Genomic DNA, 12602 nt, shown 5'->3' on the forward strand with positions numbered 1-12602 from the left:
CAGGCTGGCTTTGAACCTGGATCCTCAGATCTCAGCCTCTTGAGTAGCTAAGATTACAGGCGTGAGCCATTGTGACCCTCTAGGCCCTTCCCCTTTTATCTGCAGCTATCACACCCCAAGAACCTTAAGCTTTAGCCTATCAACCACCCACTGTATTCTGTAATGTTAGATTTCTGATCCTGGACACTGTTTCTGAGCCCTTCAGCCCAAGGCTACCACCCTATCCTTGTGGCAAGCCCCACTTCTCATTTTCTAGAGGTTAAATGGAGATTAGAGTCTCAGGTCCTTTTGTGTCTGGGCTGGCTTTGAACCTGGATCCTCAGATCTCAGTCTCCTGAGTAGCTAGGATTACAGGTGTGAACCACCTGGCCGGCTGAGCCTGTTATTCCCTAAGCCCAAATATCTTTCTATCTCATTTCCTTTCCCTTTAAGGCCCAATTTAAAGCCCATGCCTCCATAAAGCCACTATATATTTTCTATATTCCTTCAACATCTACCCTGTAACTCCCTCCTACTTGTTTACACACTGAGCTCTGTATTACTGTCAACTGAGAACTCTATCTCCATGACGGTCACTACACCTTCTGCAAGGACAGCTACTGTTCTCCCATTCTCCTCTCAACTCATATCAAACCCAGGGCCTCCCTCATGCTAGATAAGTGCTCTACTACAGCTATACCACCTCTCCCGTTATCCCTTCCGAACCTTTGGCATTTTTAGATAGGGAATCCCCATGTAGCCCAGGCTGGCCCTAAACTTGAGATCTTCCTGCCTGAGCCATCAATTCCAAATGCTACCTTAAATCCCAAGTGCATACTTTCAGTCCCCAGTTCTAGGATTCCAAGCAGGCACCATCAGCCACAGCCCCTACCTATGTACTTAACTGTCTTATCTAAAACTCAATAGGCCTCATATAGCTACTCAACTGATACATGTTTTGCTTGTAATGACCTAGCCAAAACTCTTAATATGAAAATGGCACTGTGGCTCAAGAGGTAGGGCAAACAGCCATGAGCTGAAGAGCTCAGGGACAATGGCCAGGCCCAGAGTTCAAGCTCCATGACAGACAAAAACAAAAACAAAAAAAAAAAACAACTCTTAGTACCTGATTTCTAATTCTGCACTTTCTCACACTCAATTTTCTTTTCTTTTTTTTTTTGGTGGGTCGATTGTGGGGATTGAACTGTGGGCCTGGGCACTGTCCCTGAGTTCTTCAGCTTAAGGTTATCATCCCAACCCTTGAGCCACAGCGCCACTTCTGGTTTTCTAGTGGTTAACTGAAGATAAGAGCCTCATGTTCTTTAGTGACCAGGCTGGGTTTGAACTGCCATCCTCAGAACTCAGCCTTCTGAATAGCTAGGATTACAGGCGTGAGCCATTGCACTTGGCTTCAATTTTCTTAAATGAATTCTATACCCCTTCAACAGCATTCATGTCTAATAAACACTTAAAAGTGAACTCAAGTTCCTTGTCAAACCTGTTCCTGAATTTCCTGTTTTGGTAAATAATGCTACCCTCCACCTATTTTCAAAAGAGAGAAAATATGAATTACTTGTTACTCCTCTCTTTCTAAATCCAATCAACTACCAATTCCTAACCATTATGTCGTGTGTGTGTGTGTGTGTGTGTGTGTGTGTGTGTGTGTATATCTTTTAATCATCCTCCCCTTCTCCATCTGTGCTGCCACCACCATATCTGAGCCTGGGTTTTTCTAGCTGCTTAAGTGTCCTAATCTCTGGTCCCAGTTTGCAATTTATTCTTCACATGGCAACCAAAGTGGTCCTATGAAAGACCACAGGACATTTCTCACTTAAAAGCCCCTCGCTGATTCCTCACTGCTGTTAAATAAAGTGCAAGCATCTAAACACAGCTCACAAAATCTTCCAAATAAGACCCTGATTAGCCCTCTTTTCAGTTCTCATATTGTGGGCTCCTATCACTTTTTTCTATTTCTCAAACATGCTATATATCCTAACTGAATCTTCACATGGTTTCCTCTAGAATTCTTTGTTTTCTAGCTAGTCCCCACTTAACCTTCTTGTGACATTTAAAACATTTCCTTAGGAAGGAAATGAGTGGTATGCTAGCTCCCTGTCAGACTGTACATCCTGGAAAGGACCGTTTTTCTTTCTTGACTTCTTGGAGGACTTGAGAGATGATTTGCTAGGGATCCAAACCAAGCTCATAAGTACCAGGCAAACACTCTTCTACTAAGCTATATTCCCAGCACCACTCCCTTCTTCAGTTGGTTTTTTGTTTTGTTTTTTAATGTTGGTTTTCTTCCTTCCTTGATGTTTTACTTTTCAAAGTTTTCTGCTATATTTATTGTCCAGGTTGGTCTCAAATTCCTAGCATACTCAAGGTATTCTCCCAACCCAGCTTCTAGAGGAGGCTCCAGAGCATAGGTCTGAAGTACTGATTCTATTTGGAGCATGTTTTTGAGTAATAAATCCCCATAAGTTTGCTGTGCACTAAATACTAGCTTTATAAAGTTTAAAACATATTTAAGGGGCCAGAGTTTGGCCTAGTGGTAGAGTGCTTGCCTAGCATACGCAAAGCCCTCAGTACCACAGACACAGAAAAAGCCAAAAGTGGTGCTGTGTCTGAAGTGGTAGAGGTTCAAAGACAGTGCCCAATCCCTGAGTTCAAGCCCCAGGGCTGGCAAAGAAAACAAAATAATAAGCAAGACTTTTTACTCTGAAAAGGTACTTTTAACTTTAAAAAGAAAAAAAAATAGCTTAGGCAAATGAATGAGTTGGATCCTTCTACCTTAAGGCTGAGTTCCCTCTTACGACATTCTGATTAAGTGGCTAAGTTCTTTTTTTTTTTCTTTTTGTCGGTGATGGGGCTTGAACTCTGGGTCTGAGCACTGTCCCTGTGCTCTCCTGCTCAAGGCTAGCACTCTACTGCTTGAGCCACAGCACCACTTCTATTTTTGGGGTGATTAATTGGAGATAAGTCTCAGGCCTTTTGTGTCCCATCTGGCTTTGAACCACAATCCTGAGTAGCTAGGATTACCAGCATTAGCCACTGGTGCCTGGCAAGTGGCTAAGTTCTTAAATACTTTCCTCAGTAGGAATTCACATTTATTCTTGACCTCTCTCATACCTTGGAAACCAAGAGGAATAAATGTTCTAGCCTTCAACCTTCAGAGAATATCAGGGAATTGTAATGATCTTCAACCTGTTTTGTGTCAGTCAGGGACAAGGGTCTGATTCAACATGATAACGTATACATTTTGTTGCTGTTGTTCATGGGGCTTGAACTCAAGGTCCTGGGCACTGACCCTGAGCTCATTTTTGTTCAAGGCTAGCACTCTACCACTTTAAGCCACAGCACTACTTCCAGTTTTCTGGTGATTAAATAGATATAAGCTGGAAGACTTTTAGTGGTAGAGTGATTGCATAGCGTGCATGAAGCCAGGTTCAATTCCTCACTACCATATAAACAGAAAAAGACATAAATGGTGCTATGGCTCAAGTGGTAGAGTGATAGCCTTGAGCAAAAGAATCTCAAGGACAGTGCCCAGACCCTGAGTTCAAAGCTCCAGGACTGGGGGAAAAAAGTTTAAGAGTCTCATGGATTTTCTTGCCTGGGATGGTTTCAAACCGTGATCCTCAAATCTTAGCCTCCTGAATAGCTAGGATTACAAGTGCAAGTCACTAGGTCCTGGCAATTCATACATTCTTAAGAAAAGTGATTGCCTCTCTATCTTTCATTATCCTAAGTACCCCCCCACACACACAATCAAAAGTCTAGCAGTCTACCACTTGATCCAAAACTACACTTATACAGCTTTTTGGTAACTTACTGGAGAAAAGAGTTTCACAGACTTTCCTGCCTGAGCTGGCTCTGAACTTTGATCCTCAGATCTCAGCCTCCTGAGTATCTAGAATTACAGATGCAAGCCTGGCTTAAATACCATATGTCAAGTGAGTAACCAAAAATCCACTCTATAGATTGCACTGACTAAATGCAAGGTCATTTTTTAATTATCTGAAAAACATCTCTTGTTTATAGCAACAAAAACTCATAAGAGGAAATAAGCAAATTGATCCTTTGGGTATTTTGTGGACAAAGCCTTAGAGTATTTCTTTAAAAATTACACAACACAGGCAAAAGCAGTGGCTCATGCCTGTAATACTAGCTACTCAGGAGGCTGAGATCTGAGGATCAAAGTTCAAAGCCAGCCCGGGCACAAAAGGACCTGAGACTCTTATCTCCAATTAACCTCTAGAAAACAGAAAATGGGGCTTGGCTCAAGGGTAGAGTGGTGGGTGGCCTTGAGCTGAAAAGCTCAGGGACAGTGCCCAAGCCCAGAGTTCAAGCCCCATGACTCACCAAAAAAAATAAATTAAAAAAAATTCACACAACACATTCTGTAATTCTGGGAAATTAATGCAAAGGAAATATGTCAAATTTATAATTATTATTTGGGTAGCTAAGTGTGTCATTCAGTAGTAGAGCGTAAAGCACAGGTTTAGTATATGCAAGGTCCTGATTTCAATTTCTAGTAGCAAAAAATATTTTATAATTATCTTCCAAGACAAAAAATTACTTTGAAAGTAAGCATATTACTATTCATATAAGCTGTCAAAAAAGTATCAAATGACAGCCAGGCAATGGTAGTCTAGCTACTCAGGAGGCTGAGATCTGAGGAACATAATTGAAAAACAGCCTGAGCAGGGAAGTCCAAGAGACTCATATCCAAAAACTACTCAGAAAAAGCAATACGTGTTGCTATGTCTCAAGAGATAGAGCATTAGCCTTGAGCAAAAGAAGCTCAGGGACAAGGACCAGGCATTGTGTTAAAACTCCAGTAGATATGTAGAATTATATTTGTGTCCTGAAAGCCCAATGCCTAAGATATGGCAAGATACAGTGTTGGAAGCACAAGTGTCAAGACTGTAGGAATATTTGGTAGATAAGGAATACCAGATATTCCTTAATTTTCTAACCAGTCTATGTCTTTCACACTCTACTACTGTAACTTTTTTTTGTCAACTCTTAAGAAACTTCCATGGGGCTGGGAGTGAGGTCTAGTGGTAAAATGCTTGCCTAGAATGAATGAAGCTCTAGGTTCGATTCCTCAGTATCACATACACAGGAAAAAATCGGAGGTGGTGCTGTGGCTCAAGTGATAAGGCACTAGACTTGAGAAAGTTCAAGGACAGTGCTCAGGCTCTGAGTTCAAGTCCCAGGACTGGCAAAAACAAAAAAGAACAACGACAAACTTTCAAGCCAGGTATTGGCTTGGTATTGACTATCATCCCAGCTACTCAAGAGGCTGAGATCTGAGGATTGCTGTTTAAAGCCAGCTCCAGCAGTAAAGGCTGTAACTCTTATCTCTAACTAATCAATAAAAGTGACAGAAAATGAGGGAGTAACATTATCCAAATGTTACATAACTATAACCCCTCTTTACTCCTCGGTACATCACCTTTACAATAAATTTTAAAAAACAAAACAAAAATACCGGATATGGACTGTGTGCTCAAGAGGTAGAGCAATCCCCTTGGGGGGGAAAAAAAAAAAAGCTCAGGACAGCCATAGCACTCTGTTCAAGCCGCAGAACCAGCACCAAAAAAACCCCCAAAAACAAAACAAAAAAGAACTTCTAGATTGAAACTTTGTTACTTAAGGTCAAAACTCTCAGAATTCCTCCCCTTCTTTATTCCTTCTCCTGCATTTAGTAAATCATTTAGAGTGGAATCCGATGTACTGACGCCATGTAGACTGCACAGAACACCGTGAAATAGCCAGAGTAAATAAAAGTTCTGGGTAACGCATGGATTGGAGACAACTATGTAGGTTTTGGGAAATCAACTTGAGTTTTTTGAGACCAGGGTACCAAAATAGGGCTCCCGACTAATCCAACTAAAGCTTCAAAGTGCTTGCTGCAGTAAAAATAAAGTCACCACGTAGGTCAGTAACAATATACAAATCGGACCAGCAGGCTGATGGATTATAAACTTACTGAATGAAAATGTCCCACAAACGCACTCTGACAATCGTTAGCCAGAGTCAGTGGGGATTAGTAGAGAAGAATCCCCCCACCCTCCTCAGAGGCAGAAAACTCCTGTTTCTTGGTTTTTCTTGACACCAGGAGAGCACTCTGGGCTCTGCTGCCTTGGACAGCCAGGACTTCCTTGAACCCCTGTTGAGTCTAGTTATCTCCCAGCTCCTCAGGTAGGACTGGGCCCTCATCTCTGACCCTCAATTACCCCACACCTGGCCGGTCCTCCTATGATTTCATAAGGCAGGGCTACTCCCATCCTCTCGCCCCCCCCCCTTAATTATCTTTCCGCAGCTTTCCCACAGGCTTCCCACAGGGAGAAGGGCTCAGCCCTAGCGTGCCTCCTCCCAGGTGCCTCCCCACCGTGCCCTCACCTGGGGGACGCCCCGGGCCTACTAGCTCTTGCGGGAAGCTCTTTCCCAAAGGGCCCACCCTTCCCTTGCCCGCCGCCCCAAAGCCGAGCCCGGTCACGCGCCCCTCCCGTGAGCGCTGGGCCCTCCTTCCTCAACAGAATCCCCCCCCACCCAGCCGCGGCGGCCCCGACGGGCAGGGGCCCCCTCCCCCGTGGGGCCCCCAACTCCTCCAGGCAGGGCCGCAGCCCCGGGACCCCGCCTCTCGGGGTACCCCAGGCGGCCCTGGACTCCCTCGCTGGGGGCCTGGGCCTCCCGGACGTCTCATTGCCGAGTGGCTCCGGCCCCTCCGGCGAGGACTTCCGGGGCCCCCTCGGTCCGGGGGCACGTCGGCCCGCCCGCCCTCCGCCGGGACCCGAGCCCGGGCGACGCGGCCGGCCGCGCTGGGGGCGGCCCGGCGGCTCGGGCGGACCCAGCGGCAGCGTCCCCCCACCCCCCCCGCGGCGCCGCGACGTCCGCTCGCTCCCCGGCGGCGGCGGCGGCACGCACAGGGCGTGGGGAGGCGCCCGCGGAGGCAGCAGCCCCCCGCCCCCTGCGCGCCCGTCCGCCCGCCCTCGCCCGCCGCCGCGCGGCCCCCGCGCCCGCCCCCCCGCCCCCACCCCACCCCGCGCCCGCGCGCCCACCCCTCCCCCTCCTCACCGTCTCCGTCGGGCGGGCGGGCGGCGAGCGGCCAGGGCGGGAGGGCGACGGAGCATGCGCAGAGGCCGCCACGGCAGCTACCGCCACCGCCGCCGCCAGGCCGGGCTTCAACACTTCCGGCCGCCGCCGCCGGCAAGCTGGCGCCTTAAAGGGGACGCGTCCCTTTTGCCGGCCCCTCAGTGGAGGATAAACCTCAACTGAGAGAGGTGGGCCTTTCGTGAAGCCGGGGGTCCTTCGGCCATTGAAAGCCAGCGTTTGGAAATACCCCTAGCGATCCAAGTGACTTTTCTTCCCCAGACTTTACAGATAAGTAAGACCCAGATCAAAGAATCAGCTCATCGACAATCCGACGGCAGTGCCACCCTCTCTACTCCTCTGGAGGACTCTGCCCTCTGTCTTCCGCAGATCCGGCTGGATGAAACTTACCGAGTACCAGACCCTCCCGGGTACCCTCCAGTTACCACGGCGGAAGGAGCAGATCTGGCTGCTTATAGATCAGAAACCGGTCTCCAGGCCTTGAGCAAAAGCCTGCAAGGTTCTGGGTTCAAGTCTTGAATTCGATGCTGGAACTTACACGACGGTGAGAGAATGACTTGACAACTGACACTTTTTTTTTTTTTTGGCCAGTCCTGCAGCTTGAAACTCAGAGCCTGAGCATTGCCCTTGCGCTTTTCTCAAGGCTAGAGCTCTGCCATTTGAGCCACAGCATCACTTCCAGCTTGTTCTGTGTGTGGGTTACTAAGGAGTCGAACCCAGGGCTTCATGCATGCTAGAGGAGCACTCTATCTCTAGGCCACACTCTTGGCTCCACAACTGCCACTCAAACCTCAGTATTTTCCAAAGGCATATGTGTGTTCAAAGACCTGGTTTATGGAAATACTTAGGTTCCCGAGGCTAACAATATTGACAAGCATTAAGACTTTCTAGCTGGGTGCTGGTGACTCATGCCTGTAAACAGAGTTACTCAGGAGGCTGAGATCTGAGGATCACAAGTGGAAGCCATCCTGGGAAGGAAGTTCATGAGAACCTTATCTCCAATTAACCACCAGAGAAAACCAGAAATGGAGCTATGGGCTCAAAGTGGTAGAGTGCTAGCTCTGAACCAAAAAAAGCTCCATAGCACCACAACTGACAAGGGGGGAAATAAAAAGACTTTCTGTGGCCATGTCTTGAGGAAGATGCTTTTTTTTACATCCTCATCACAACCCTACTAAGTTCTTTTCATTCCATTTTACAGATTTAAAAAATCATACTCAAAGCCAGTCTTTCGTGGCTCTCACCTGTAATTGTAGATGCTCAGGAGGCTAAAATCCAAGAATGGCCTTTGGAAGCTACCCCTACCCTCCCACACACACCACACACACACACACACACACACACACACACACACACACACACACACACACAGAGAGAGAGAGAGAGGAAATGGAGCTGTTTGGTAGAGCACTGGTCAAAACAAAAAGCTCAAGGATAGCACCAAGGCCATGAGTTCAAGCCCCAGGACTGGCACACAAAAAAAGAAAAACTTCAGTAGGCTTAGCTGGCACAGTTACTCCTCACATGGGCTGCCGTGCACACTACACCCCCTCTCTACTCCTGTGTGCCTCCAGCACTATATTCTAGACACCTTGGTCTCTTGTATGTCCTGCATAACTCCCCTCAGGACCTAGTTACCAGTTCCTTTCAGGGGAGGCTCCTCCCTTAGGTTTTCTTTTTCTTTTCTTTTCCTTTTTCTTTTTTTCTTTTTGTTAGTCCTGAGGCTTGCATTTAGGACCTGGATGCTATCCCTGAGCTATTTTGCTCAAAGTTAGTGTACTACCTCCTGAGCCATCCCTCCACTTAGGGTTTTTTGCCAGTTAATTGCTATCTATTCTTGTCTCATGGATTTTCCTACTTGGGATTCAAACAACCCCAATCCTCAAATCTCAATCTCCTGAATAGAATCACAAGCATGATCCACCTGCTATTTTCTTTCTTTTGCTGGGACAATAAGATGTCACCACATCTGACTAATCTCCATACTTAGAAATCTTCTAGATAGCCTCACAGTGGCTCACGCCTGTAATCCCAGCTACTCAGGTAGCTGAGATCTGACGATCATAGTTCAAAGCCAGCCTAGACACTAAAAAGTCCATGAGACGCTTATCTCTAAAATATCACCAGAAAACTGAAATGGCACTGTGGCTCAAGGGGTAGGGTAGTAGCTTTGAGCTGAAGAGTTCAGGGACAATGCCCAGGCCTGGAGTTCAAGTCCCATGACCAACCAAAAAAAGAAAAAGAAAGAAATCCTCTAGATAGGAGCCAGGAGTTTAGCCTATTGGTAGAGTGCTTGCATAGCATGCACAAAGTCCTAGGTTTGATTCCTCAGTACCACATACACAGAAAAGCAGGAAGTGGTGCGGTGGCTCAAATGGCAGGATACTAGCCTTGAGGAAAGCCCAAGGACAGTGCCCTGGCCCTGAATTCAAGCTCCGGGGCTAGCAAAAAGAAGAAAGAGAAAAAGAAAAAAGAAAGAAATCTAGATGGTGTGCTCACCTGTCTTGTGTCAATCTTTTTTTTTTTTTTTTTGCCAATCCTGGGGCTTGAACTCAGGGCCTGAGCACTGTGCTTGGGCCACTCTGTGCTCAAGTATGCACTTACCACTTGAGCCACAGCACCACTTCCAGCTTTTTTTTGTGTGTATGTGGTACCAAGGAATCGAACCTGGGTCTTTGTGCATGGTAGGCAAGCACTCTACCACTAGGCCACGCTCCCAGTCCCATTCTTCTTTTTTTTTGGCAGTCCTGGAGCTTGATCTCAGGGCCTAGGCTCTGTCCTTGAGCCTCTCTGTGCTGCCCTAGCTTTCTTGGAAGTAACTAGATTCTAGATTCCAGACATTGCCCAAAACACTTTAGATTAATGCATCCATACAGATGCTAACATGCATGTGTGTGTGTGTGTGTGTGTGTGTGTGTGTGTGTGTGTGTGTGTGTGTGTTGTGATACTCGAACTTGAACTCAGAGCCTGGGTGTTGTCCCTGAGCTTTTTTTTTTTTTTTTTGCCAATCCTGGGCTTGAGCTCAGGGCCTGAACATTGTCCTTGGACTTTCTCAAGGCTAGAGCACTACCACTTGAGCCTCAGCACCACTTCCAGCTTTTTTTCCAGCCCATCCTTGAGCTCTTTTGCTCAAGTTTGACATTCTATCACTTAAGCTACAGCTCCACTTGCTGGGTTTTTAGTCATTTTGAGTAAGAGTCTTGTGGACTTTCCTGCCCAAGCTGTCCTTGGATATCTATCTTCAGATCCCACTCTCCTGAGCAGCTAAGATTGCTGGCTTCACATCAGGTTTACTGTTCTTACCCACACTTGACTTCTGCTATGTACTCTCTCTGGATATACCCTGAAATAGAGTCCCAAGGACTCTATTTAACACCAAGGACATCACAGGGTCATTGGACCTTAGAATGTTGACTGATGCTTGCTTGAAAAGCAGGAGTTTGGCCTAAAGGTAGAGTGCTTGCCTAGTATGCATGAATATCCAGGTTCAATTCCTTGGTACCACATACACAGAAAAACGCCAGAAGTGGTGTTCAAGCGGCAGAATTCTAGCCTTGAGAAAGTCCAAGGACAGTGCTCAGGCCCTGAGCTCAAAGCCCAAGACTGGCAAAAAAAAAGAAAAAAAAAAGAAAGAAAGAAAGCAGGAAAACCATTTGCCAGTGAAGTACCTGCACTTGTGTGTCTCCCTCCCTATCCCACACAGCTTGCTTGTCCCCTCTGCATCATCCACCACCCCCCAAGGCCAGAAACCACTAGCAGATGGGAAATGAATCAGAAAAAGAGACAGAGAGAAAAAGAGAGGCAGTTCTGCCAGTTGGTGGAGAAACAAAATCTGGGATGAATCTAGATAAAGAATGAAGGTGAATAATTTTCTCTCCCCCTACAACTGCAGCCCCATAGTCCAGTGCTAGGACAAAGCAAAAGGCTGACTTCTGGTCAGCCTGCTGGCTGCTGGTACTGGGGGCCCATGGCTCCTAACTACTGAGGAGGCTGAGATCTGAGAGTCATACTTAGAAGCCATCCTGAATGTAAGAACCCAATTTTAGATATAGTTTTCATAGAATATCAGAACCTAGTTTTAGATAAGGTTTTTAGACTCTCAGCTCTTTCCTCAATTAGATGATGTAACCTAGGTCCTAAAACTGCAGGTACCTGTAGCCTCCAGCAGAATGCTGTTTGCCCAAGTCCATACACAACTGTTGACCCCCTGGGCTATGTGGCTTTTTTGCTGTCCAGATTCCCCCCTGCTCCTAATGGCTCCAACAGGTGACTTCATGCTCTTGCTTGTGAAAATTGCCTATGAAATTGCTGCTAAGGCTAACTGCAAGTTTTGCTTCTGCTTACAGGCAGGATCAGGGAATGCAGAATGCCCCCCACCCCTCCCCGCAGAAAGCCCTGTGGAAATTACAGCCTAGGGAAACATGGGAACTGAAAGCAGTAAAAGAAAGGAATGAAGGGGTGGGGCAAGTGCGTGGCCTTGTGGTAGAGTGCTTGCCTAGCGTGCATGAAGTCCAGGTTTGATTGCTTGGTACCACATACACTGAAAAACCCAGAAGTGGTGCTGTGGCTCAAGTGGTGGAGTGCTAGCCTTGTGCAAATGTGTCCAAGGACAATACCCAGGCCCTGAGTTCAACCCCAGGACTGGCAAAAAAAAAAAGGAGGGCCAGGAGTTTGTCCTAGTGGTAGAGTGCTTGCCTAGCATGCACGAAGACCCGGGTTCGATTCCTCGGTACCACATGCATAGCAAAAAGCCAGAAGTGGTGCTGTGGCTCAAGTAGTAGAGTGCTATAGCCTTGAGAAAATCCAGAGACAGTGTTCAAGCCCTGAGCCCAAATCCAGGACTGGAAAAAAAAAAAAAAAAACCCTACTGAATGCAAGACTGACACTGAACTCTACTATCCCACTAGTGGGTGTAATCATCAAACGGCTGATTAAAAATCCTAGCTACTCTACCTGAGTATTGGGTGTCCCCTTGATTTTTAGAATACAACACTGAGTAGGAGAGTCTGTGAGACTCTTAACTCTAATTAACCACCAGAAACTGGAAATGGGGATGTGGCTCAAGAGGTAGAATGACAGCCTTGAATGTAAAAGCTCAGGGACAGTGCCCAGACCTGAGTTCAAGCCCCAGGTCCATCACACAGGAAAAGAAAAGTGGTGGGGGGGAGGAAAAGTACATTACTCATAGGGCTCTGTAAAGAGAAATGAGGTAATCCATAAACAAAACAAGACTTAGAACAATGCCAGGATGTAGAAAGCAGTCAAGAAATGCCAGCTGGTATTACTATTAATACTCACTGGCACCACCCACCCACCTCACGGAACTCAGAACCCTAGCAGGACTGTCTCTGTTGCCCACGGGACCTTAGTTAACGCCTCTGTGGGCTTCAGTCTCCTTGTTGGGGACTGGTGGCCATTAGTAATTCTACTGAGTGTCTGCTTCCTGAGCTAGTGACTAATCCCAACCCAGTACCAGGGATATCACAGCCCAAAGGCACACC

The 12602-nt window shown here is 46.8% G+C and overlaps 1 protein-coding gene across 1 annotated transcript in view; it reads right to left on the minus strand.

The window, feature by feature from the left end:
- Gmeb1 (glucocorticoid modulatory element binding protein 1) overlaps positions 1-7193 on the minus strand; it is a 40693-nt gene extending 33500 nt beyond the window's left edge. Inside the window, exon 1 of the mRNA XM_090335435.1 lies at positions 7066-7193. The gene's annotated coding sequence lies outside the window, so the exon portion shown is untranslated. The remainder of the gene's footprint in view (positions 1-7065) is intronic.
- Positions 7194-12602: the final 5409 nt, after the last annotated feature.

This window comes from Megascapheus bottae, chromosome 6 (assembly GCF_031878675.1).
Source record: "Megascapheus bottae isolate mThoBot1 chromosome 6, mThoBot2.hap1, whole genome shotgun sequence".
Lineage (NCBI taxonomy): Eukaryota > Metazoa > Chordata > Mammalia > Rodentia > Geomyidae > Megascapheus > Megascapheus bottae.